Source organism: Salvelinus fontinalis, chromosome 11, assembly GCF_029448725.1.
Source record: "Salvelinus fontinalis isolate EN_2023a chromosome 11, ASM2944872v1, whole genome shotgun sequence".
NCBI classification, from domain to species: Eukaryota; Metazoa; Chordata; class Actinopteri; order Salmoniformes; family Salmonidae; genus Salvelinus; species Salvelinus fontinalis.
Genome location: NC_074675.1, coordinates 27924364 through 27935165, shown reverse-complemented (window position 1 = coordinate 27935165; position 10802 = coordinate 27924364). Strand labels below are relative to the sequence as shown.

The 10802-nt window shown below is 44.8% G+C and overlaps 1 protein-coding gene across 2 annotated transcripts in view; it reads left to right on the top strand.

Annotated features, from left to right (window-relative positions):
* The first annotated feature begins 459 nt into the window (after positions 1-459).
* The window catches only part of shtn2 (shootin 2), a 36847-nt gene continuing 26504 nt past the window's right edge, over positions 460-10802 (top strand). The window contains exon 1 of one of the 2 annotated variants that reach the window (XM_055938241.1): positions 460-750. The gene's annotated coding sequence lies outside the window, so the exon portion shown is untranslated. Of the gene's footprint in view, positions 751-2267; positions 2442-10802 lie in introns of those variants that run through there. The other variant, XM_055938242.1, reaches the window with a different exon arrangement.

The window sequence follows — 10802 nt, the reverse complement described above, 5'->3', positions numbered from 1 at the left end:
TATCCCCATCCCTCTCTTTCTCTCCCATCCCATCACATCGCTCTCCCCCATCACTTTCTATCCCTTCTCCTGGTATCTCTCTAATAATATACCCCCTCATACGCCCTTCTTCCTCATCAGGCTCTAATTTGGACGGACAGCTTCCCCCGTAATTGGTCATAACACCCAGATGGACCGGCCCTTAATTTGCTGTTCCCAATACAGCGATGGAGGAGGCCATGGAAGGGCACGGGGGTGAGGGGAAGCGGAGGAGGGAGCCAAAGTCTTGATTTGTTGGTTATAGATACAAGAGCAGTAAACACCCAAGGCTCTGCGCCCGACAGTTTGAACAGGCTTTTGTTCACACGTCTATTCAAAAGGGAATGAGGGCCCTCTCCTCCCTCCCTCCCTCCCTCCCACCTCCTTCTAACCCCCTTTCCCTCTCCCAATCTCTCTGTTTCTTTCACCAGGAAAAGAGAACTGGTGGGACAGAGAGGTGTGTGTGTTGATGTATTGAAGGTGGACCTGGAAATGAATATTGATGAATGATCTTTAATGATGTAGAACCAGAGTAGACTTATAAGGTGGGTGTTAATGTGAGTTTAGTTTAGTTTATTATTTTCCTCATTAGTACATGCAGCAGCTACTATTCTTGGGGTCCTTGGTGGTGCTGGATAAGGAGACACTGCTCCTGTGTGGTCATGGCTCTCTACAGAAGACTATAGGGCCAGGAGGTACAGGGGGTACATGGTGACAGCCAGCCAGGCAGAGGTGAGTACCCCCCGGCACTAATGAGGGCAACCCGCTGGCCACTGTGACCTCAGGGGTGTAGGGGTCAACAGGACCTGATGGAGTGGTCTGGTGGCAGCGCCGAATGCCAACAATTGTTGTGTTGCACCACTACACAATAGTATAGAGAGAGGGAGAGGGAGAGAAGACAGAGCCAGAGAGAGAGAGAGAAGACAGAGCCAGAGAGGGAGAGAAGACAGAGCCGGAGAGGTAGAGAAGACAGAGCCAGAGAGGGAGAGAAGACAGAGCCAGAGAGGGAGAGGGAGAGAAGACAGAGCCAGAGAGGGAGAGGGAGAGAAGACAGAGCCAGAGAGAGAGAGAAGACAGAGCCAGAGAGATAGAGAAGACAGAGCCAGAGAGGGAGAGAAGACAGAGCCAGAGAGATAGAGAAGACAGAGCCAGAGAGGGAGAGAAGACAGAGCCAGAGAGAGAGAGAAGACAGAGCCAGAGAGGGAGAGAAGACAGAGCCAGAAAGATAGAGAAGACAGAGCCAGAGAGGGAGAGAAGACAGAGATAAATAGGAAAAACAGAGAGAGAGAGAAAGAATGGGGAGCAGGTCTTTTCCCAAGCCTTGCAGCAGTAGTCCAATTAAAGGCGATTTCTCTCACTGCACATCTGAGGCCCTTGAAGCCGCGCGGTCAGTTGGTGCAGTTTGGGAAGAAGAGGAGGGAAAGAAGAGGAGGAGGAGAAGGGAGGGGATGTTGTCAGCATGTTGAATGCAGGGCCAGTGGAGGGGTTGGTGGGGTGTGTGTGTGTGTGTGTGTGTGTGTGTGTGTGTGTGTGTGTGTGTGTGTGTGTGTGTGTGTGTGTGTGTGTGTGTGCGTGTGTGCGTGCGTGCGTGCGTGCGTGCGTGCGTGCGTGCGTGCGTGCATGTGTGTTTTTTTGTGTGTGTGTGTGTGCATGTGTGTGCACGTGTGTGTATGCTTGTGTGTGTGTACGCTTGTATATGTAAATGTGTTTGCATGTGTAATCCTGTATGTGTGTGTGTGCATATGTGCGTGTACACCTGTGTATGTGTGTGAATTTCCGTGTGTATACTCGTATGTGTGTGTGTGTGAAGGGGATGTGTGCATACACAGTGGGACAGTCGCAGCTCTGTGGAACATGACTGGGGCACGCAGATGTGTGAGTCTCTCTGGACTAAGCCTTGCCAAGGCCTACTGTGAGGGGTCACGACCTTTACAGAATCAGTGCTCCTGCATGTCAGAACTAATAAAGGTCAAGGTTCCACCAACACCAGCTGCATGGAGGGAGAGAGGGAGAGGTAGAGAGGGAGGGAGAAAGAGAGGGGGGGAATAGAGATAGTGAGAGATGGAGGGAGAGAGAGGGAAGGGGAGAGGAAGGGAGCGAGGGAGGAAGAGAGAGAGATAGAGAGTGTGAGAGATTCGGCGAGGGTGAGAGAGAGAGTTTGATAGTAGGAGAAAGAGAGAGAGAGGGGGGAGAAAGGGAGAAAAAAAGAGGGGGGAGAGATGGAGAGAGGGAAGACAGAGAGGGAGAAGGTGGGTTCACACACTGAAGCCCCCACAGCTGTCTAGTCCAGGACAGGGGAAGTGAAGAGTAGAGAGGGGCTTGGAGATCTCCTCTCGGCAGCTCAGACTACAGAGAGTCTTAAGTGGGGGAGCTTCGAGCCACAGGGCTTAACACAGGTGCTAGTGCAGCAGAGCACACAGGGGGTGAGTAGAGTATAGTCTTTAGAGCTCTGTCATTATTACCGCCACCTCTCTGGTTGATTCTCATTGTCTTTGTCGACGTGTGATTGTGTGTGATTAACGAGCGTGGTGGATGGGAGTGGGAGGGAAGGGAAAGAACTGTTCGATGTGTGAGGAATCAGTGGAACTGATTGGTAGATTTAGGTGAAACGTCTGTGATATCAATGGATGGGAATTGATCTAGTGATGTGATAGACAGTGAAGCAAGTGGGAAATTGGGTATTACGTCATCGCTAGCTAACGTTTGGTTCACTTGTGGTTTGTTAATTAACAAATAACAGATAGAGGCAGAGGGACAGACAGGGCAGGAGAAGGTGAAATGAGAGAGAGGGCAGGAGAAGGTGAAATGAGAGAGAGGGCAGGAGAAGGTGAAAGGGGAGAGAAAGGGCAGGAGAAGGTGAAAGGAGAGAGAGGGGGCAGGAGAAGGTGAAAGGAGAGAGAGAGGGCAGGAGAAGTTGAAAGGAGAGAGGGTAGGAGAAGGTGAAAGGAGAGAGATAGGGCAGGAGAAGGTGAAAGGAGAGAGAGGGCAGGAGAAGGTGAAAGGAGAGAGAGAGAGTGCAGGGGAGGGTGAAGGTTAGAGAGAGAGTGTGTAATCCAGCTTTACTGAGACATGCCGTGAATTTGATTAAGATCTCAGGCTGTTTTAGGTTATTTCTTCACATTATAAGTGCATCAATGCACACACGGCAGAAGGCTATAAGTGTGAATGTTCCAAAACTCAATCAATTATCTGGAAAACACTGTTCTCAAAAGTGACCGCAAATGGAATTATACATATAATGCTTTAATATAAAGCAGATTTTTTTATTGGTGAAAATGATCTTCCCCAAACTTGAAACTCACACGCCACCTATGTCTGCCAGTTAGGCTCTAAACCGGTTGTAAAGCGGATTAATGTGCTTAGTTTTAAGAAGTTATTTCGACCCTTTAGTTGTGATACGAACCTTATCAACACATATAGGCCTATGGGCTAGGCTACATGAGGTGTGCGACTATGTTTTGAAAAATGTTTTTTTTTTTTTTAAAGGTATCGCGCTGTTTCTTGCCTTACTGAACACGCTGGGCATCATTCACAAGTGATAATACATCATTCACAAGTGATAGGCTAATATTGTCAGCCATCAGACTATTCTTAATTGAATGTTGTCTTTACACATGCTAAATAATATATGTGTGTAATTAGTTTTGATTTAGTATGGACCTGGACCGTTATCATGCACCTGTCTCGGAACAGGGGCATGGGGAATAAAATACATGCCATCTATGTACTTAAATAGCGAACCAAGGACGCTTTTCCTGTGGTTCATTTTCATGCCAGCCTGGTAGGCTATACTCCTGTTATAAAGCAAACCAATGTGTTTGATATTAGGAAAGTTAATAAATGAATATAGTAGGTCTAGCCTATAGAAAGCTGATCAGATCCTCCTCTTTTTAGTAGAGGCCATCACTCTGTTTTCTCCCGCCATTGCATAGCCTATAGAAATGTTGCGCAACGTGAGCTCACGGGCTCTCATAAAGTGTTTGATTTGATTTTCGAAAACATTTGCATTGATGTCAGAGTGATTAGAGGGACAATAGAGTGCTGAGTACCAGGCAGTTAGCAAGTTTGGTAGGCTGCTAACGACCATCAGCAGCATCAGAGCTTGGAGAACCCTAGTTACCGTGTCCACGTGACCGTGTAATTTGACTGCGGGTCATGATACGGTCACCGTAACAGCCCTAATCTCAGCTCCATGGCAATGTAAACTTTTGAGCAAGTCACCCATAAATCATCCTCCTATGTGCGTGCGTGCGTGCTTGCGTGCGTGCTTGTGTGTGTGTGTGTCCAGTCATGGTAGCACTTCATTTTACAGAAATGACCTAGTACTTACTTGGAAACTGCATAGTAACATGGTAATTACAAAGGAATAACCTATTCATTACTTAACTGTGTCTTTGGGACTTGTTGCAACAAGCACCATTTGGCACTATTTGGTTTCAGGTAGTTACAGTTAATTGTGTTCAATTAATTGGAGTAAGTAACAGAAAGTACTCATTGATACCTTATAATTTACCAGGTAAACACCAATTAATTAGTTCACCGTAAAATAAACTACTAGCCCAGATATATTAGCCAACCAGTCTCCTTCAACTCCGTCCCAGTCTGTTTCTCTGTCGACTGTTGTGCCAGGGATGTCTGGTTGGCGGTCGCTGACTGTGCCACTTTGTGCCTGCCCAGATGCCAGCTTCCTCTGCCACCATTCTGGCTCTACTCTGAGACAGTGATCAGCCATTACGGGTATGAGACGGTGATCTGCTGTCTGTGCCACTGTGTGCCAGTCGGCCCCAGCAGACAGACAGTTTCCTCTGTAAACTCATGATCCTGAGACGGTGGTGATGAAGATGGTGTACCACGGTGTGTGATGCCACCAAGTCTAGGTCAATAAGACGCTCACTGGCTGACTGACATTGTTTGTCCGTCTGCCGATTCGAATGGCGTTTTCTAGACTAGAGATGACCTCTTTGTGCTGTTATGACGTTTTTTCAACGTGCACGCACAGCAGCATAATTTCCCTTCTCATTCTCAATTCACAAAGCACACATGCGTGCACCCACCCACGCACACGCACACACACACACACACACACACACAAACACTTCAGATCATTGATGTTCGTCAGCTTTTCAGTTACCTGAAATATTCGCTCAAATAAATCGAAATGAATTGCATTTAATTGCTACATTTGTTAATAGTTTGGTCGAGATAAATAAAAGACTATCAAAGCAACATTAAAATATGAATTAAGTTCCAAATCATTCTGAGTAATTGAACTCAACATTGAATACATTTGTATTTGAATGAGTATAATATTAAATCAAATCAAATGTATTCATCACATACACAGTTTACAGCAGGTGTAAAAGGTTCAGCAAAATGTTCATGTGCTAGCGCCCTCAACAATGCATTAATAATAAAAAAAACAATGAAAAGAGTCAAGTCAAAAACAACAAGTAGTAGAAGCAATGTACACATATAAAGTGGGTAGTGGAATCAATAGTATATATTAGAACAGCAGTGTTGACTGTGAGTGTGTGTGCCATTTGTCACCTCTGAGTGCTCTTGTGTGTGTGTGTTTATGCATGTTTGTGTGTGTGTTTGTGTGTAAATTTGTGTGTAAGGGTTGGATGTGTGGGTAGTCAGTGTAGATACTTTCTAAGGTGCGTATAGTCCCTCCGATGAAAATAGTCTCTCAGGTGCAGTGATAATTCAATTGTAAAGTAATAGAATTGAACACAAGGCCAAATTTGAGGGGGACACTGATGGTCAAATGCATATATTAAAATATATTTCCATGAATTCAACATAATTAATATAGTTAATTAAATGTGTGCAACAAACAACAGCTTATATATTTATTTCTAGGTCTGTGGCCTCTCAGTTTCAATGTTGGCTTGCTGTTGGTTTGTTGGTCCGGGACTCTGCATGGAGAAATACAGAGAATGCAACTGGTGGCAGAACACAGAGTTACAGCGCCACCTACAGTCCTCCAAGCAGTAGAACCTCTCTCTCTCTCTACTCTAGTCTAGTAGTAGACAGTGAACAGTGAATACACAGTAACATGTCAGTCAGCAGACATGTTGCCAGTTCTGGCCTAGTTCTTGAATTCCATTCTCTTCAGATTGTTTATTTCTTATTTATTTTCTTGTATGTATGAATGTATGTACAGTGAGCTCCAAAAGTATTGGGACAGTGACACATTTGTTGTTGTTTTGTCTCTGTATTCCAGCAGTTTGGATTTGAAATTATACAGAGTAAGTTACAGACGCACAAATATACCCCCCCCCCCCCCCCCATAAAATGCTAACCTCCCCTGCTATTGTAATGATGAGAGGTTAGCATGTCTTGGGGGCATGATATTTGTGCATCTGTAACTTTCTCACTTATCACTATTCAGGATTCATTCAGGACTAGCCATAATCATGGTAGCATTCACATTAATGTTGAAGTGTTTAGAAACATATTCTATTCTCTATTCTCTATTCATATTCTATTCTGTATGGATGTCACGTTCGCTGGAATAAATATCGGACCAAGGCGCAGCGGATGTTGAGTTCCACATTATTTATTACAGTGAAAACTTAAAACAAAACAAATAAAGAAACAACGAACCGTGACTATAGCGGTGCTATGTGCACTAACTCAAAACAATATCCCATAAAACACAGGTGGAAAAAATGCATCTTAAATATGATCCCCAATTAGAGACAACGATAACCAGCTGCCTCTAATTGGGAACCATATCAAGCACACCAACCTAGAAATATGAAAACTAGAATACCCACATAGAAATATTAAACTAGAATACAACATAGACATCCATATATTAAATCACCCCCTAGTCACGCCCTGACCCACTATACCATAGAGAAACAATGGTTCTCTATGGTCAGAGCGTGACAATGGATGAAAATACAATCCAATTAAAGCTGGCAGTCTGCACTTTAAACTCACAGTCATTGAATCATTTCAAATACAAAGTTCTGGAGTACAGAGCCAAAACAACAACGAAATTGTCATTTTCCCAATACTTTTGGAGCTCGCTGTATGTGCATGAGACGTGCATGTATTAGAATGGCTCAATCTCATATCATGACTACATCAAATCATTTGGTCCTTACAGTATAGTAATCCAAATTGTATCAGAATGGTTTACAAAATGGTTGGAGGTCAAAATGTAAGTGATATGGCTCTCCATTCGGTTCCAATATATAAAGCATGTTTTTGTATGATTGGACAAAAAAAAATGCACAAACAGAAACAGAAAAATAGAGAGCCTCGCGGCATCGTTCTGGTTTGTTTTTGTTTTCACAGCACAGCGGAGTCACCGAGGGTTCACAAGTATCTGTGAGGCTGCTCTGTCACATTTCATTGTGTCTCTCTCGTCCTCTCTCTCTCTCTCTCTCTCTCCCTCTCTCTCTCTCCCTCTCTCTCTCGTCCTCTCTCTCTCTCTCTCTCTCTCTCTCTCTCCTCTCTCTCTCTCTCTCTCTCTCTCTCCTCTCTCTCTCTCTCTCTCTCTCTCTCTCTCTCTCTCTCTCTCTCTCTCTCTCTCTCTCTCTCTCTCTCTCTCTCTCTCTCTCTCTCTCTACTGTACTCCCCCAGTAACATCAGGCTTTCAATTCAATTCAAGGGGCTTTATTGGCATGGAAAACACATGTTTACATTGTCAAAGTAAGTGAAATGGATAAACAAAAACAAAAAAAACAAAAAAAGTAAATATTACACTTACAAGTTCCAAAATCATTATGTCTATATACAGTGTTGTAACGATATGCAAATAGTTTAAGTACAAAAGGGAAAATAAATAAACATAAATATGGGTTGAATTTACAATGGTTTTTGTTCTTCACTGGTTGCCCTTTTCTTGTGGCAACAGGTCACAAATCTTGCTGCTGTGAATGCACACTGATATTTCACCAAATAGATACCTCTCTCCTCGTCACTCAATGCCTAGGTTTACCTCCACTCTACTCACATCCTACCATACCCTTCTGTACACAATCCCCTGAATCTATTCCACCATGCCCAGAAATCTGCTCCTTTAATTCTCTGTTCCCAACGCACTAGACGACCAGTTCTTATAGCCTTTAGCCGTACCCTTATCCTACTCCTCCTCTGTTCCTCTGGTGATGTAGAGGTTAACCCAGGCCCTGTTTCCCCCAGTACTACACCCATTCCCCAGGCGCTCTCATTTGTTGACTTCTGTAACCGTTAAAGCCTTGGTTTCATGCATTTTAACATCAGAAGCCTCCTCCCTAAGTTTGTTTTCATAACTGCATTAGTACGCTCCGCCAACCCTGATGTCCTAGTCCTGTCTGAATCCTGGCTTAGGGAGGCCACCAAAAATTCTGAAATTTCCATCCCCAACTATAGCATTTTCCGTCAAGATAGAACTGCCAAAGGGGGCGGAGTTGCAATCTACTGCAGTGATAGCCTGCAGAGTTCTGTCATACTATCCAGGTCTGTGCCCAAACAGATTAAACTTTTAAAAATGCACCTTTCCAGAAATAAGTCTCTCACTGTTGCCGCTTGTTATAGACCCCCCTCAGCTCCCAGCTGTGCCCTGGACACCATATGTGAATTGATTGCCCCCCCATCTATCTTCAGAGTCTGTACTGTTAGGTGACCTAAACTGGGATATGCTTAACACCCCGGCCGTCCTACAATCTAAGCTAGATGCCCTCAATCTCACACAAATTATCAAGGAACCTACCAGGTACAACCCTAAATCTGTAAACATGGGCACCCTCATAGATATCATCCTGACCAACCTGCCCTCCAAATACACCTCTGCTGTCTTCAACCAGGATCTCAGCGATCACTGCCTCATTGCCTGCGTCCGTAATGGGTCCGGGGTCAAACGACCACCCCTCATCACTGTCAAACACTCCCTAAAATACTTCAGCGAGCAGGCCTTTCTAATCAACCTGGCCCGGGTATCCTGGAAGGATATTGACCTCATCCCGTCAGTAGAAGATGCCTGGTTGTTCTTTAAAAGTGCTTTCTTCACCATCTTAAATAAGCATGCCCCTTTCAAAAAATGTAGATCTAAGAACAGATATAGCCCCTGGTTCACTCCTGACTTGACTGCCCTTGACCAGCACAAAAACATCCTGTGGCATACTGCATTAGCATCGAATAGCCCCTGCGATACACAGTAAGTCAGGTTAGCAAAGGCTAGCTTTTTCAAACAGAAATTTGCATCCTGTAGCACTAATTCCAAAAAGTTTAGGGACACTGTAAAGTCCATGGAGAATAAGAGCATCGCCTCCTAGCTGCCCACTGCACTGAGGCCAGGAAACACTGTCACCACCGATAAATCTACGATAATCTTAATTTCAATAAGCATTTTTCTACGGCTGGCCATGCTTTCCACCGGGCTACCCCTACCCCGGCCAACAGCTCTGCACCCCCCACAGCAACTTGCCCAAGCCCCCCCCCCCCCCACTTCTCCTTCACCCAAATCCAGATAGCTGATGTTCTGAAAGAGCTGCAAAATCTGGACCCTTACAAATCAGCTGGGCTAGACAATCTGGACCCTCTCTTTCTAAAATGATCCACCGCAATTGTTGCAACCCCTATTACTAGCCTGTTCAACCTCTCTTTCGTATCGTCTGAGATCCCTAAAGATTGGAAAGCTGCCGCGGTCATCCCCCTCTTCAAAGAGGGAGACACTCTAGACCCAAACTGTTACAGACCTATATCTATCCTGCCCTGCCTTTCTAAAGTCTTCGAAAGCCAAGTTAACAAACAGATCACCGACCATTTCAAATCCCACCGTACCTTCTCCGCTATGGAATCTGGTTTCCGAGCTAGTCATGGGTGCACCTCAGCCACGCTCGAGGTCCTAAATTATATCATAACCTTCATTGATAAAAGACAGTACTGTGCAGTCGTCTTCATCGACCTGGCCAAGGCTTTCGACTCTGTCAATCACCGCATTCTTATCGGCAGACTCAAGAGCTTTGGTTTCTCAAATGACTGCCTTGCCTGGTTCACCAACTATTTCTCATATAGAGTTCAGTGTGTCAAATCGGAGGGCCTGTTGTCCGGACCTCTGGCAGTCTCTATGGGGGAGCCACAGGGTTCAATTCTCGGGCCGACTCTTTTCTCTGTATATATCAATGATGTCGCTCTTGCTGCTGGTGATTCTCTGATTCACCTCTACACAGACGACACCATTCTGTATACTTCGGGCCCTTCTTTGGACACTGTGTTAACTTACCTCCAGACGAGCTGTCATGCCATACACAATGCCATACAACTCTCCTTCCGTGGCCTCCAAGTGCTCTTAAATGCAAGTAAAACTAAGTGCATGCTCTTCAACCATTCGCTGCCCGCAGCCTCCCGCCCGACTAGCATCACTACTCTGGCCGGTTGTATTGTGTTATTGACTGTACATTTGTTTATCCCATGTGTAACGCTGTGTTGTTGTTTGTGTCGCACTGCTTTGCTTTATCTTGGCTGGTCGCAGTTGTAAATGAGAACTTGTTCTCAACTGGCCTACCTGGCTAAATAAAGGTGAAATAAAAACATTAAAAAACTTGCACATCATCATCTACACATCTATCACTTGTGTTAATGCTAAATAGTAATTATTTCGCCACTATGGCCTATTTATTGCCTTTATACATTTGCACACACTGTATATTGATTTTTCTATTGTATAAAAGCTGTTATATCGTATCATCCTCCCATTCACTTCTTCTCATCCTCTTCTCTTCTCCGCCGTCCCTAAAACACTCACTCTTTCAACAAACCCTCCTTTCTCTTTGCAAACTTCCCCT